Source organism: Canis lupus, chromosome 23 (genome assembly GCF_048164855.1).
Source record: "Canis lupus baileyi chromosome 23, mCanLup2.hap1, whole genome shotgun sequence".
NCBI classification, from domain to species: domain Eukaryota; kingdom Metazoa; phylum Chordata; class Mammalia; order Carnivora; family Canidae; genus Canis; species Canis lupus.
The window spans coordinates 29023944-29040860 of record NC_132860.1 but is presented as its reverse complement, the minus strand read 5'-3'; the positions used below and the strand labels follow the sequence as shown (position 1 = coordinate 29040860).

The window sequence follows — 16917 nt, the reverse complement described above, 5'->3', positions numbered from 1 at the left end:
ATATATTTTAATCTTTGATCATGAGAAAGATGGAGCAAGAGGAATATAGTTGAACTAGCATATATTCATTCTGAAAATCCTGATTAAATTTCATCACTCTCAGGCTTCTTTAAAAATAATCCACTGCCTCCATACAGCCTCTCCCACAAAATCAACACTTCTCAATGTCAATACCACTGTCCTGCCATCTATATAATTTCAAGATGATTCTTCTGCTCCTGTAGAATCTTCCTACTCTTTTTATCTCCTTCTCTATCCTTATTGTATGGTCTTGTACCTCCTTACAACCTTCAAAACTCCTCTAATCCAAGAGCTTTCTTTATTCCTTCCCTTTGAAGACTTCAGAAAAACTACACCAGCTTCTCTTTTCTTTTTTAAGATTGTATTTATTTATTCATGAGAGACACACAGAGAGAGAAGGAGAGACACAAGCAGAGGGAGAAGCAGACTCCATGCAGGGAGCCCGACTTGGGACTTGATACCTGGACTCCAGAATCACACCCTTGGGCCGAGGGCAGACACTCAACCACTGAGCCACCCAGGTGTCCCTAGCTTCTCTATTCTAAGTCTGTTTTAATGCTCACAAAAATGAGGATACTGAGTACCTTATATATTATTTCATTCAATTCCCATATGTACCGCAAAGTTCAGCACTTGATTAAGTTTATCTTGACATTAATTTTTCCAAGTACTAAATCTTATTCAACTAGATAGACAGTAAGCCTCTTGCCTTCTTCTCTTGTGTCCTCTCCCCAACTATATCTTTTTTTCCCCACTGTATCTAACAAAGGGTTGTACACTTTGCAGGTGTTTCATATATACTATATGGTTTTTAAAATCAATTTTGAAATTGTAATTTAAATAATATCCTTCAACTAACTGGCTTTCATAAGAACAGTATATAAAAGAAAATTATTAACCTTGATTAAATCCTCTTTTTAATTAAGGTATAACTGATATAACATTATATTAGTTTTAGGTGTATAACATAATGATTTGATATTTGCATATACTGCAAATAGATCACCACAATAAGTCCATTGGTTTTCACTATTCTGATCTTTTATGATCAAGCCTTATCCCCTTCATCTCCTTTTGAGAAATTACATGGGTACACACAGAGGCCATATTTTCTAGGATTCTGAATTTTCAGGCTTGTGATAATCAGACCAATGCAAGGGTTCAAAATGACTTTCCACTTGGTTCTGAGGTTCTAGCAATGTGAAATTGTTGTGGACTGTGACTTTTAGTGGAAAATGGAAGATTTTTAGATTACTCAATGGTAGAAAATGACATTTCCTTACTTTTAATCTTAACTCTGGACCCAAAAAAAAAAAAAAAACAACAAACACTCGTCAGGTTGGAGGGAGGAGACGACAGATACAGTAACAGTAATGAATAACTTTAAAGGAAGCTTTATTGGAAAGATAACACATTTGAGACTTTTTTTTTTAGGTCTTGGTTAAATGTTCCCAGAAAAGGGGCAGCCTGGGTGGCTCAGCAGTTTAGTGCCACGTTCAGCCCAGGGCGTGATCCTGGAGACCCAAGATCAAATCCCACATCAGGCTCCCTGCATGGAGCCTGCTTCTCCCTCTGCCTGTGTCTTTGCCTCTCTCTCTCTCTCTCTGTGTCTCTCATGAATAAATATATAAAATCTTAAAAAAAAAAAAAAGTTCCCAGAAAAGTTCTAATTGCCAGGGAAATTAACAATAAAGATATAGAAAAACATATACAACAATAACAGTCTGACAGAAAGAGTTGGTTTCAGTCATATCCTTGGGTATATACAGATAAAAATAGTAAAATGAGAAAAGCATTTTTATGGAGTTTACTCCTCAAAGTAAATCAATGAATGATGCTTCCTTCATTGAGCAAAACTTCCTACAAAAATATGTCAGCTGAATTAAAATATATGCCTGATGGTATACTTGAAAACTTTTGGTGCAAATTCATTTTGTTAAACAAATGGTAACAAACAGTTCAAACTGACAGACAATCCAGAGGCTACCCAATAATCCATTATCAGAGTATGCATCAGAATCACCTGAGCTGCTTTTTTTAAAAAAATAATACCTAATAACTCATTCTTGAAGCCTCTCAATCAGAATCTACAATAATTAAAATAGAAGTTACCTATAAGAATGAAAAAATATATCATAAACTCATGATTTTTAAGGTACAATTTTTATAATTAATGAATATTGTCTATAGAAATACAACAGACAATTTAATACATTTGGATTTCATAAATATAATGTGTAGTATAGTGTACTGGTTAAGAGAATAGACTATGGTACCAGTTGTGGTTCAAATCCCAGCTCTATTGCTTAGGAACCATGTGAGCTTGCATAGGTTCTCTAACCTTCTGTGCCTCTTCTAGAAAAGAATGATAAAAATAGTACATTCTTCAAAGGTTTTTTATTCTGAGGATTAAAGACTTACGAAAAATCTATGATTTTATCACTTGAAAAATACTACGATCCTAATTATTATTCCTCTTAAAGCTTATATATTTATTCCAGCAAAAATGCCACTGTCCACGCCCACTCTTGGGAGTTTTCTACAAAACTTGGAGTCTCTGAATATCTTCAAAAATGGCCAATCTCTATCTTTCCTGGAGGACTTGATATTTTAGAAATCATCAAAAGTAATCTAGGCCAAGTTTTTGTGAATCAGATAGGCAATTGGCTGGATAATGACCTTTCAAATGAAAAGTAAAATGTGATGATATAACAAGGCAATTTTTTAAAATGTTGTTAGTTACAGAAATAATTAGGTAATTGATTCATTGTCAGTAAGGTCATTTTGGTAGCCAAAGAACCATGCTAATGTTAGTATTAAGAGTTATTTTAGGGGATCCCTGGGTGGCTCAGCAGTTTAATGCCTGCCTTCGGCCTAGGGTGTGGCACTGGAGTTCCAGGATCAAGTCCGGCATCAGGCTCCCTGCATGGAGCTTGCTTCTCTCTCTGCCTATGTCTCTGTGTCTCTGTCTCTGTCTGGCTCTGTATCTCTCATGAATAAATAAATAAAGAAAGAATTATTTTAGAGGTCGTTTAAATCAATGCTTTCATTTTAAATATGAAAATGAAACCCCAGTTAGTATAAGTGATTTGCCCACAATCTCAGTCAGACTACACCAGTCAGAAAACTGAGATTAAAGCTAAAGATTCTTTTTTTTTTAATTTAAATTCAAGTAATTAACATATAATGTATTATTAGTTTCAGAGGTAGGGTTCAGTGATTCACCAGTTGTATATAATACCCAGTGCTCATTACATCATGTGCCCTCCTTAATGCACATCACCCATTTAACCCATCCTTCCACCTCCTACCCCTCCCCTCCAGTGACCCTCAATTTGTTCCCTATAAAAGAGTCTCTTAGGGTCTGTCTCTCTCCCTGAGTTTGTCTTGTCTTATTTTTTCCTCTCTTCCCCTATGATCCTCTGTTTTGTTTCTTAAACTCCACAAATAAGTGAGATCATATGATAACTGTTTTTCTCTGATTGACTTATTTCACTTAGCATAATCTTAATACCGTCTAATTCCATCCACATCATTGCCAATAAAGCCCAAGATTCTTAACATCCAGTTCATTTCCTCCCCTACATCACACTGCCTTGTCATCCTCTTGGTCACATCTGCATGCTACATTTATACTCATACAAATGGTCTTACTGCTGGTATTAAAAAGTAAAAAAGTTGCTCCCAGAAACTAAAAAGGTTTACATAGAACCCCCTATTGCCAATACATGCGATTAACTTTACTCATTTTGGATTTTAGTATAATGTTTCAGAATTGGCTTAACAAATTTCTCCATTTGGCCCACTATCTGAAGAAAATGAGCAAATACAGAATTCCTTCTAGATTGGCAGTTCTGTTGCAGTTTTAACTGGACACAAATCAAAGTTACTACAGTGTCTCCAAAGACATGTTCCTACCAGCATATTACTACTTATAACTCTTGAAGTCTTTTCCAAAAAAATAAACAAGCACAACTCTCCTTTTTCCTCCCTCTTTATCCCATTAGACCTCTAATTTATTACCATTCTCACACACTCACAAATGCCTCAGAAGTCTTTTGGTCACTGATAAGCAAAAACCAATCTGAATAGGGTGAGACTTTACAGTCTTGTAGTCTTTAGACCATATATTTATGAGGTCTCCTGAGTTCTACAGAGTATGCATGCATGTATGTCTGCATATATGCATATGTATATGTAGAAGTATATGTATGTTTTTATGGCTGAATATGTGTGTGCATGGGATTATATATGGATGCTTTGCTAAAATAAAAAGGACATTCAACTAGAAGCCAAAAGATCTGGTTCAAACTCTGTTCTACCAATTTAAGAGCTAGATTTAGAGGATATTCTATAACCTCTCTAAGCATCTCTAAGTTTGGAGTTCTCTATGGAGAGGGAGGAGATCCTATTAATCTTTTAAATTCCCATTTTACTATGTTTGGCCCATAGTAGGCTTTTCATAAATTTGTTTCAGTTCAAATTTGAAAGGGAAAGACAGAAAATGACACAGAGGTACAAAGATATGGTTTACATCTTCCACAAAAGAAGAGTGTAAAGTCATTTCTTTTTTCCCCTGAAGTCACTAAAATGTTCTACAGGACATCAAAATCCTTAAAAACAGCCTAATTTATTCCACTTCTGGCCAAGACACAGTAGTAGAGACTGTATTTATCCTCCCAACTGAAACAACTAAAAAAACCTAAGAAAATATATGAAACAAAGGTTCTCAAAACACTGGCTATCAGGTAAGAAAAGAGAGTAAAACCCGAGAGTAAGGAAACACATGAGGTGAGCTATATGACTACTCCAACCCTACTGTCTGGAGAAAGTTTCCAGGCTGACACACAGGGAAAGGGATTCCAATAGGGTAAGGTGGTCTCCCTGAACTGAAAAGCTGGGAGTCCAGAAACCATAGCCCTAGAGTGCTCAGCACACAGTACTAGAGAAAGCTGCATACAAAACACTCCAGAGATCTGGAAAGGATCACATTCAAGTATTCAGCTATGTACTGATTAGTGAATCACTGGAGGAAACTACCCAAAGCCCAAGAAAGAACTACAAAAAATTTTTCTAGAAGAAAAAATAGGCAGAGATTGCACAGGGCCAAGAATAATGCCTATTCCCCTGCAAAGCACTGAGAAGAGTTCTGTTTCAGAAACAGATAAAATTAACCCTAGACTAAATGATGTTCTAATCCAGGCTTATGAAGCTTAGTAAGATGTCGAGGGATCAAAATTTTTCCAAGTAATGTAACTATATCGCAGAATAATCTCAAGAATATTTATAGGACTTAAAAAAAAAAAAAAAACCCAGGAAACAATAAGGCAAAATTAACAATGCCTGGCGTCCAATCAAAAATTACGACACATGCAAAGAAGCAGGAAATAGAATATAAAATGAATGGCAAAATCAATCAATCAATATGAGTCTGGGAAGACAGTGATGATGACAATGGATAAAAAAAGAAAAGAAAGAGAGGGAGGAAGAAGAGAGAAGAGAGTGAAAACAATGCATCAAAAATGACCCAGAATTAATAGAGATGATACAATTAGTACAGGGCCATTGAAACAGTTATTACAAAATTCATAATTATGTTCAAAAGCTACAGAAAAGATTGAACATGTTAAACAAAGAAATGGAAAAAACTTTAAAGACCCAAAGGAAAAAAAAAGAGACCCAAATGGAACTTTTGGAGATGAAAACTACAATACTTGAAATGAAAAAAAAAAAAAATTTCTTGATGGATGAACAGATTAGATAATATGGAAGAAAAGATTAAACTACCTGAAGACATACTAAATGTCTACAGATATTTGGATAGGAAACATTCAAAATGAGAAAGAAATAAGCTGAAAACAAAAACAGAAACAAACAAGACATCAGTTATTGGTGGGACAACTTCACCAGGCTCAATATAAATGTAACTGTAGTCCAAGAAGAGAAAATAGTGGAGGAAGACACAGAAATTTTTTTTGAAAAATTAATGACTGAAAATTTTCCAAATTTGATGAACACTACAAACCCAGATCCGAAACTCCCAACAAATCCTAAAGAAGGACAAGGAAAACTATACCAACTATACCAAACTATACCAAACTATACATCATAGTCAAATTGCAGTAATAAAGAGGAAATCTTAATAGCAGCCTGAGAAAAAGCCGTATTACATAAAAGGGAACAAATCCAAGAATGACAGATTTCTCCTCAGAAACAACATAAGCCAGAAGACACAGAGCAACATCTTTAAGAATTTTTTAAAAATGAAATAAAATAAAATACCTTAAGCTAGATTTCCATACTCAGCAAAACTAGCTTTTGAAAACTAAGATAATATTAAGATGGTTTTAGAGATACAAAAAGGTGAAAGAGTTCAATTATCAGCAGACATACACCACAAGAAGTGCAAAAGTAAAACTTCAGGCATAAGAAAAGTGATACTAGATACAGAAGGAATGAAGAGTCTCAGAAATAGTAACTGTGTGAGCAAAAATAAAGACCATTATTATTTAAATTTCTTAAAAGTTAATCAACTATTTAAAGCAAAAAGAACAATTGTAGGGTTGGTAACATGTAGAAGTAAAATACATGATAATAATAGCAAAAAGGCTGGTAAGAGAAAAATGTGCACTGATGTGAACATTTTATACTGCATGTGAAGTCATATGCTATCACTTTAAGATGTACATTATAAACCCTAAAGCAACTACTACAATAACAAAACAAAAAACTAAAGCTAATAGAACCAACAAAGGAAATAAAATCTAAAATTACACAGATAAAGAGAAAAAGGAGAACAAAGAACAAATGGAACAAATTGAGCACAGAAAACAAGATGGCAGATTTAAACTCAGCAATAGCAGTAATTTATATAAATTAAAAGTAGTCCAAACACTGCAATTAAAGGGTAAAGACTGTCATACTAGATTTAAAAAAAAGACAAGACCCAACTTCATGCTATCCACAAGGAACTCGCTTTAAATATGAAAATGTAAAACACATTAAAATACAAAAAGCAATCAGGAAAAGATGTCCAGTGCTAACCCTACTCAAAAGAAAACTAGGGCACCTGGGAGGCTCAGTCGGCTAAGCGTCTGACTCTTGATTTTGGTTCAGGTCATAGGATTGAGCCCTGCATTGGGCTTTGTACTCAATGTGAAGTCTGCTCAAAATGCTCTCTCTCCCTCTTGTTCTGCCCTCTCCCTCTCAATAAATAAATAAATAATCTTTAAAAATATATAAATTATTATAGTAACAGATTAAAATCCATTGGATCACAAAGGAATCTGTGAGTCCACACTGATAGAAATAAATAAATGAGGAAGAGATAAGTACTTCTCTCTTTACAGGAGGATGTTAACTGATAAATACAGAAGAAGTGATGGAATTAGAAAATACCAGTATTATATTAATAATTAATTCCTCCAAGAAACATCAACGTATGTTAAAACTGAGGGGTGAAATTTAATGAGAAATGAAATACTTACATAATCTAAAAGCACTCCCCCCCCCCATACAAAATACTTATAGATTGCAAAGTTAAAAAGGGCAGCTTCACAGAGGAGAAACTTGGCAGACACCACTCTAAGCAAGTGTTCAGTTACCACCATAAGTAATGAGGCAAATATAAGTTGTACACCACTTGACAGGATGTAAGAATACAACATCACTTTTATAATATTCCTTGAAAAATATATAACCTGAATCTCTTTGTGAGGCAACATCAGACAAATCAAAATCGGGAAACATTACAAAGTAAATGGCCTAAAATCTTTTTTTTTTTTTTAAAGAAAAATGAGGATGATTTGTATTTGTTGATATAAAAAGATGTAGTATGGGTACAGGCATCTCAAGGACAAAATGTAAATATATTCTGAAGAATGTGATATTTTATGTGAATAGATGGTCAAGGACATTTTCCAAGTGATTATTTCTTAGGAGGGTCCCTGGGGGCTCAACCACAGGAGCAGGACTTACTTTTAATTAGGAATCACTGTATTTTCTGCTTTCATGTGCTTCATGGATTAATTATTTTAAAAAACCCGTAATAGTCCACTTTCTGAATTAAAGGGGAAATTTGGGTGGGGAATGGGGTGTGAATATAATTTGACCATACTAAGAAACATAAAGAAGTCACAACAGCCAAACATAAAACCTACACAGAAATAAAAGATGGGAAAAAAATCAAGTATTCAATCTCAGCTATCCCAATAAATATGCAAAAGATAAATTCCCCTGTCAAAAGATACACTGTCTGGTAAGACAATAAAGATAAAATCTATCTGCATGCTTTTAAAAAACGCTCACTAAAATTTTTTTCAAAGGAAAACAGTAAAATTAAGACATGAGAAAAGATACAAAGTCAATGCAAATTGAAAGAAAGGCTGAGTGGTACTATTAGCAGCAGACAAAAGAGAATTGAGGTTCCAAAGGAAGACTCAGGACAGGTGTGACTTCTGAGGTACAGGGCTCTGTTGAGTGCATCCTCACCTGCTGCTTCTAGCCCTTTCCTTCACATCTCCCAGACATTATCCCATTTTAGAATACCATTTGGAACCCCATTTTAGACTGTATGACGACCACACACTACCTGACATGACAGCCTCTTTTTCAGTTTTGAGGATGCAATCCATTCTGGTTATTGAGGCCTGGAAGGCACATCCTGGGAATGTCAGTGTTGAATGAAGATAAGATATAAGAGCCTCCACTGTTTCCTGGTTTTGAACACTGCATAGAAGGATATATGATGCTGAGTCACGGTAGCCACTTTTGAGGACAATAGAATCACAACCAGAAAGGCAAGAGCATCACCAAGAAGCTGACCAACATCCCTGGATGGTTGAGCTGCTGAATTAACAGATCCTAGATGTATCTTCTTGCCTCTTCCCCCTTACCATTATTTTTCACAAGTATTCAGGTCACAAAAGATCAGGAAAGGTAAGACTTTCCCCACACAGGAAGAGAGTAAGCAGCCATGATAAGTACGTAACGTGGGATCCCAGACTGGATCTAAATCACTAATTGATTATAACAGGATATAACTCGGGAAGAGCCAAATGATGAGATGCAGAGGGCCAATATCTAGAAGGGTGCGCAGTTCCTGTGGCTTCTCCAAGTGCACCTCCTCAAACCTCCACATGTCCACCCGCCTAACATCTTTCAAAATGCCAAAATCATAAAAGTCAAGGAAAGACACAGGAACGGTTTCAGACTGGCAGAGAACAGACATGGTCACTAAATGCAATGTGTGCCCCTGGATGGAATCCTGTAGTTATAAAAAACATTGAGACAACTGGAGAAACGTGTATGCGGTGTGTGAGTTAGATGGTAGTGATGTGTCCATGTAAACTTCCTTATTCTGATGGTTGTACTATGATTATAAAGAATTTTCTCATTCATAGAAAATAGTCTCATTTATTTAGATCATCTCCCTAATTTACTCTCAGATGAGTGGAGGAGGGAGAAGCTTTTAATACTTCTTCTGCAATGGTTCTACAAATTTGAAAATATTGCAAAGGAAAAAAGACTTAAAATGCTCAAAATACAAAAGCAGGGAATACTGGAAGGAGATAGTAGTATCCCTAACTCTTCCCTAAGGCAGCCTGTCCAAACCCTAATTCTGTGGAGATAAAGATCAATCCAGTGACATTAAAATAGCATTTAACCATGCTTTTATAACAAACACACAAAAGGGGAAAAAAAACTACCCTTTTCTCAACTGATAACATTTCACAATGCGGTCAACAGCTGCTTCAGTAATAATCCATATGGTAGCAGTTTTGTAGGGGCTGAGCTTTCAGTAACCAACAGTTATTTCCATTGCGATCAGAAATATGCTACACAGGGATCCCTGGGTGGCGTAGTGGTTTGGCGCCTGCCTTTGGCCCAGGGCGCGATCCTGGAGACCCGGGATCGAATCCCACGTCAGGCTCCCGGTGCATGGAGCCTGCTTCTCCCTCTGCCTATGTCTCTGCCTCTCTCTCTCTGTATGACTATCATAAAAAAAAAAAAAAAATGTGCTACACAGAATACCTATACAATCCTACTGACATCATAGAGGACCTCTCATGCAAATTAAAACTTTCCAGATAACCGTATCATGTTTATCATTTTTAATTGTCAAAAACAAATTTTTAATGTACCTACTCTGTATAGGAATATATCTTCGACATATTATTCACTTTCCTGGTTTCTGAAAATGTGTACCATGAAAATAATGAGACTTCTTCAAGATCGAGATTATTTTGAACATCAGCAAGATCCTGAGGCTTACTGAAGAGACTGCCCTATATCATACAGTCCTATGTCATATGCTCTTAAAATTACTGTCAGCTTTTAATTTTTTTTTCTGCCTTTCCTCTCTCTATAAGGCTTTCACATAACATTTCTCAGAGTTTTCAATGTGCGTGCCACTAGCATCACTAAATTGTATCATTTATTCTACCATGGACCTGAAGACCAAGTCATCATAATTTGTAGAATGGCACACAAAAGTTAAGCTGTTTCTGAAGGGGGCCTATAGATTCTTCCTATGCATAAAATATAGACCTTTGTAGACATGAGATGCTTTTGCAGTTTAACAGGTATTTATGCTTACTTTTCTCTTTTTAAGTAGACTCCATACCCTGCATGGAGCCCAACACAGGACCTGAACTCACAACCGAGATCAAAATCTGAGCTGAGATCATGAGTTGGACACTTAACAGACTGAGCCACCCGGGTGCCCCTTTTTATGCTTACTTTTAAATTATTGCTTAGCTGTTAGAAATTGGTATTACCAAATAAATTACTTTATTTCAATTTTCAAGGAAGGTATTTCATTTTTCTAAGAAAGTGGGTTGGAATTTATATACCCAATCATAGGAAATGGGATGTTGTATTTAAAAAGAAAAAAAAAAAAAAGCCAAGAAGTCCATCTACTGGATCTTCCTTGACTCTTGGGAAATTCTTCTGGTATTAAGTCACAACATAAAATTACAGTCCTTTGTTAAGACCAGTCACAGTTGAATCTATAGTAATATTATGAAGGGTATTTCTTTGTGGCTCAATTTTCAAAGTTATCCTATAGAGCTCCTGGGTGGTTCAGTCAGTTAAGCATCTGCCTTATGCTCAGGTCATGTTCCTGGGGTCCTAGGATCAAGCCCCATGTCAGGCTCCCTGCTCGGCAGCAGGAAGTCTGCTTCTCCCTCTACCCCTCCCCCGTGCGTGTGTGCGTGCGCGCATGCGTGCATGAGCACATGCACTCTCCCCCTCTCAAATAAATAAAATCTTAAAAAAAAAAGTTACCCTATAGACAATGCACAGAAGGGCTAATTATAATGACACAACAAAATGTAATTTTCTTTTAAACTTGGTAATGTAAGAATAAGGTAAGTAACAAAAACATAGAAGAGGTAGAGAGAGAGAGAAAAAGTGGCAGATACTGCAAATGTGCTAAATTCCTCATCTTTCATTGTCCAAAGCCAAGAGTCACCATCTAAAGTTTATCAAGTAACAGAAACAAAGTATATTATTTCAAGTTTTCGTAGTAACCATCATAGAGGAAAACAGTATGTGGTAAGGGTAGTTAGTGCTAAGGAATGAAACTGGGGCAGCCTTGGGGAAGGTAGAAAAGGAACTTTTAGAGTCTGGTTTAAAAAATCAGTATGCAGGGATCCCTGGGTGGCGCAGCGGTTTGGCGCCTGCCTTTGGCCCAGGGCGCGATCCTGGAGACCTGGGATCGAATCCCACATCGGGCTCCCAGTGCATGGAGCCTGCTTCTCCAGTGCATGGAGCCTGCTTCTCCCTCTGCCTATGTCTCTGCCTCTCTCTCTTTCTCTCTCTGTGACTATCATAAATAAATAAAAATTAAAAAAATAATAATAATCAGTATGCAGGTTACATTTAATTTTTTTAAAGGCATGGAGATAGGGGTGGTAGAGAAAGAAAAGGAAAGAAAGACTCTTTTCCTCCAGGAGGTTTCCCATGACCACCCTAGAATGTTTCTGGAGAAGGAAGCATGGGACATTATCAGAGCATTTATTACAAGGTACCATGTTTCTGAGCCTAGTTGTCTGACCAACCCAAAGATTAAAATCTTGAAGGCTGGATCATATCTTACTTACTTTTTGTATTCCTAGCACATAACTAGTATAGTAACTAGAAGAAAAATAAACAGCTACTGAATGAATGAACATTTAAATGATGGTCATAGTGAATAAAAACTGATAATACCAAGTCTTCATTTAGAAACAGCATTAAAAAAAGGGAAATAAACCCCCCAAAATCGTAAAATGAACACCAACATTTATAGTTGTGTCATGCTAACTAGATCTCACCAAAAATCCATTTTGAAAAGAAACTTTTGATGAATTACAAGGAAAGGTTTGAAGAAATTTAAAAGACAAAACAAAGAAAAAAAAACCCTAACACCTTGCCTTTTCCATTTGCTTTCCATCAGAGGCCCGTTTCGCCACCTCCTATGAGTAGTCTAAACTCAGTATCAAATATGGGCTGCCTTGCAGATGCCAGCACATACTGTGCTGGTTCAGAATATTTTATAGAGTGGTGAATTTATTTATGTATAAACAATGTTTCAAGTCTATTCAAGTGGCTCCACAGAGTAATTCCACATGACAACTTTTTTCTACCATCAGAATCTACTTATATTAAAAAGAAAACCATAGTTTAAAAACAAGCACTTAGAAGTCTTGGTTTCCAAGGCTACAGGGAACAGCTTAATGTTTGAAGCATCAAAACTGGAATGCCTAGCACATTTTGAATAAGTATATTTTTTCTCTGAACAATGATAAAACTTTCTTTTTCTGTGTGCTCTATAAAAAGGTTTTATAATAATAGTTTATCATATAAGTAATCACTAAGTTAGACATTCATTTTTAGCCTTGAAAACACAACATCTGAAGTTAGCTATTTCACCAGATTTGCTCTTCAGCTCCAGTTTGAAAAAGTGCTAGGATTAGCACTTTGATCCTTTGATCACACATGCACACAGACCCCAAAAAAGCCATAATGGAATTGTGATGGGGTCTAAACAGTTTTAAAAGACTTTCAGTAAGCACGTAAATTGCACGTAAATTGTACTGAAGCAATGTATTCTGTTAAAAACAGCATAGAGCAGAAGAGGCCTCAAACTTCTGGAGGGTGCCAAGAAAGTGTTGTACAACCTTGGACAAGTTATTAAACCTTGCTAAGTCTCAATTTCCTCCTTTGCCTATTGTGCCGAGTTGTTGAAAGGATTAAATAGGATAATAAAATATGCACAACTCCTAGCACCATATTTGCACGGAATGGGCATTAAAAAAAAGAAGCTAGCAATGAAGAGATAAGAAGGTATCTTTATACAAAGATAATAATGAGGAAAAAAAGATAATAATGCAAGGTTAATAAAAGTAAGAGTCCAGGCAACGAATGCTTGTTAAGTGCAGCAAGGGTACAGGAAATGAAGTGAGGTCCAAGAAGGCTTCCTAGAGTAGAAGAATGTGATCTACATCTGGAAGAATGTATTTAACATGTCAGGCAAGCATTCACTACCTTTCTGCATGCTGTTACCCGGCGTAATCTTCTGCTCCTTACACTGCCTGACAAACTCCCATTTATTCTTTATTAATTTAACACCTACCATGTGCTAGGGAATAGACTAAGCACTAGAGGCTATAATAGTAGGCAAGATAAACCAGATTCCCTGTCCCCATAAAAGGTTATAATCCACTGGAAGAAACAGAGTAATTAAATAGACAGTTACACATCACCATGTAAAGTTTTATTTTTTTTTTAATTTTTTATTTATTCATGATAGAAAGAGAGAGAGGCAGAGACACAGCCACAGGGAGAAGCAGGCTCCATGCCAGGAGCCCGACACGGGACTCGATCCCGGGACTCCAGGGTCGCGCCCTGGGCCAAAGGCAGGCACCAAACTGCTGAGCCACCCAGGGATCCTCACTATGTAAAGTTTTATAATAGGAGACAGCAAGATGCAGGGGTGCCTCGCTGGCTAAGTTGGTACAGCATGCAACTCTTAATCTCAAGGTCATGAGTTCAAGCCCCTGGTTGGGCATGGAACCTACTTAACACACACACACACACACATATACACACATGGTACAGTGTGTAGCTCACAACAAGATGGCAAGGTGCTTCCTTTCTCTCCTCCACCAACACAGTTCCCTAAGTGAAGATACCACTGAGTATGCTAAGGCCAAGATTTAGAAGTAGGATTAGGTAGGAGGCTCCCTTCTTCTTAAACTATCTGCTTTCACCAAGCCTTCTTCCAGAGAGCAGCCCTGATTATTATACTTTTCCTTTGGGTATCTGCTCATAAAACAGCACTCTTTCATTTTGTTATTGTTTCTTTTGTACAGAGCTCCCACTAGAACTGATACTGAGGAGCGACTGAAGGAGTAACATAAGACCCTACTAATAGCAGGTTCTCAATAAAGATTTGTTGCTAGTGACATTTTTCTTTTAAGATTTTATTTATTTATTCATTGGAGATACAGAGAGAAAGAGAGGCAGAGACACAGGCAGAGGGAGAAGTAGGCTCCATGCAGGGAACCCGATGTGGGACTTGATCTCAGGTCTCCAGGGTCACGCCCTGGGCCAAAGGCAGCGCTAAACCACTGAGCCACCTGGGCTGCCTGCTAGTGACATTTTATTTCAAATTATTGACCTACATTCTTTTCTTAGATTACTGGATTACTAAACCCTATACCTAACTCATGCCAAAATTCTCAACGTTTACCACACAGTATGCTCCATGGTTTATACTAATTATCCTTAGTTTCTATACACAGTCCCACAATTATATAGTTATAACTGTTTGAGCATCAAGACTGTTAGAAAACCCATAAACCTAATCTAATAGCAATAAAAACATCAGACATTTCAATAGAAGGACATTCTACAAAGCACCTGACATCCTTAAAACTATCAAAGTCATCAACAACAAGAAAAGTCTAAGAAACTCTAACAATGAAGAGGAACCTCAGGGAACATCATGACTCAAGGTAATGTGGTATCTAGAATAGGATCCTGGAGGAGGACATCTGAATAAAATACAAACTCTAGTTAATAATAATATATTAATATTGATTCACTAATCATAACAAGTAAAACCACTGTGAGATGATAGAAAATATATATATTGATTTTTGCCCCCAGTACCTGGCACAGAGCTCCTAAAACTCTCGTAATTTCCTAAATCATAAAAACATTAGGAGCACTCCAGTTCCTAATAAACAGTTTCTAAGTTCCTTGGGATTTCTGGGATCTAGCAGTATCTTTGCTCAAATGAGACAACTCTTGGTGGGCTCCTGGAATGGGGGCTAATCATCAGAAAGACCAAACCATGATTAGAAGCTTGGAATTTTCAGCCCTGTGTCCCATTTACAGAGTGGGTAAAGAGGCTAGAAATGAAGTTAATAACCAATCCCAGTAACATGAGGCTGGAAGAGCTTCTGGGTTGCTGAACATGGAAAGGGGCACACCAGGAAAGGGCCTGGAAACTTCACATCCCTTCCCACCTACCTTGCTTTATACATCCATTCCATCTGAATGTTCATATCCTTTTATAATAAACTAGTAAACAAGTAAACTGTTTTCCTGAGTTCAGTGAACCACTCCAGCAAACTGATCAAACCTGTGGAGCAGGTTGTAGAAACCTCTGATTTACAGCTGGCTGGTCAGGAGCACAGGTGACACCCTGGACTTGAGACTGGCATCTGAAGTGGGGTAGAAGCAGTCTTGAAGGACTGAGCCCTTAACCTGTAGGATGTGACACCATCTCCAAATAGATAGCATTAGAACTGAGCTAACTTGTGGGACACCCAGAAGGTGTTGCAGAATTGCTTGGTGTCAGAAAACTCCACGCACATCTGTGTCACAAGTGCTGTGAGGCAGTCACGTGACAGTGAAGGAGAAACAGGAGGACTGAGGTTTTCCTACTCGAACTTACTAACACAAGATACTGAGGAGGGGAAACTGGGTATAGGGTAAATGGAAACTCTCTGTACTATCTTAACCATGTTTCAGAAAAACACTTTGTAATAATAACATAACACATTAAAAAAATAAAAACCAAATAAAGAACAGCTGATTTCTCATAACATCAGACTCAGGATGTTTATAACACCATTGTGAAAATGGTTCTGTGAGGGTGACAGAACATGAGAGACTCCTAACTCTGGGAAACAAACAAAAGGTAGTGGAAAGGGAGTGGGCGGGGGGTTGGGGTGACTGGGTGACAGGCATTGAGGGGGGCACTTGACGGGATGAGCACTAGGTGTTATGCTATATGCTGGCAAATCGAACTCCAATAAAAAAATATACAAAAAAAAAGAAAAGTGAGCAAAGAATATTGAACAGGCAAGTCACAAAAGAAGAAATAGTTCTCTTAACTATCTTATTGGTAAAACTTTTTTTAAAAAGATTTTATTTATTTATTCATGAGAGACAGAGGGGAGAGAGAGAGAGAGAGAGAGAGAGAGAGAGAAGCAGAGACACAGGCAGAGGGAGAAGCAGGCTCCATGCAGGGAGCCTGACATGGGACTGGATCCTGGGTCTCCAGATCATGTCCTGGGCTGAAGGGGGCGTTAAACCACTAAACCACCCAGGCTGCCCTTATTGGTAAAACTTAAAAAATTATAGTGCTCAGTATCACCAAGGATGTATTACAAATCTACAGATCCTTTGATCCAACAACTCCATCTCACAGAAGCTTGGTATAAGGAAATAAATGGACAAGTAGGCAAAAATTTATATTCATATGGTCAACAATTATATGAAAAAAGTGGAAATGCCTAAATAATATTTTATCAATATCATAGATTCCTGTGCAATTGACTAAAATAGTGGAATATAGTTGCATGTGCTCATAGACAAAAAAGTCCAATATGTGTTGTT

The 16917-nt window shown here is 37.1% G+C and overlaps 1 protein-coding gene across 6 annotated transcripts in view; it reads right to left on the bottom strand.

Annotated features, from left to right (window-relative positions):
• Positions 1–16917, bottom strand: part of UVRAG (UV radiation resistance associated) — a 312994-nt gene that overhangs the window by 187085 nt on the left and 108992 nt on the right. The gene's annotated exons all lie outside the window — the stretch shown is intronic.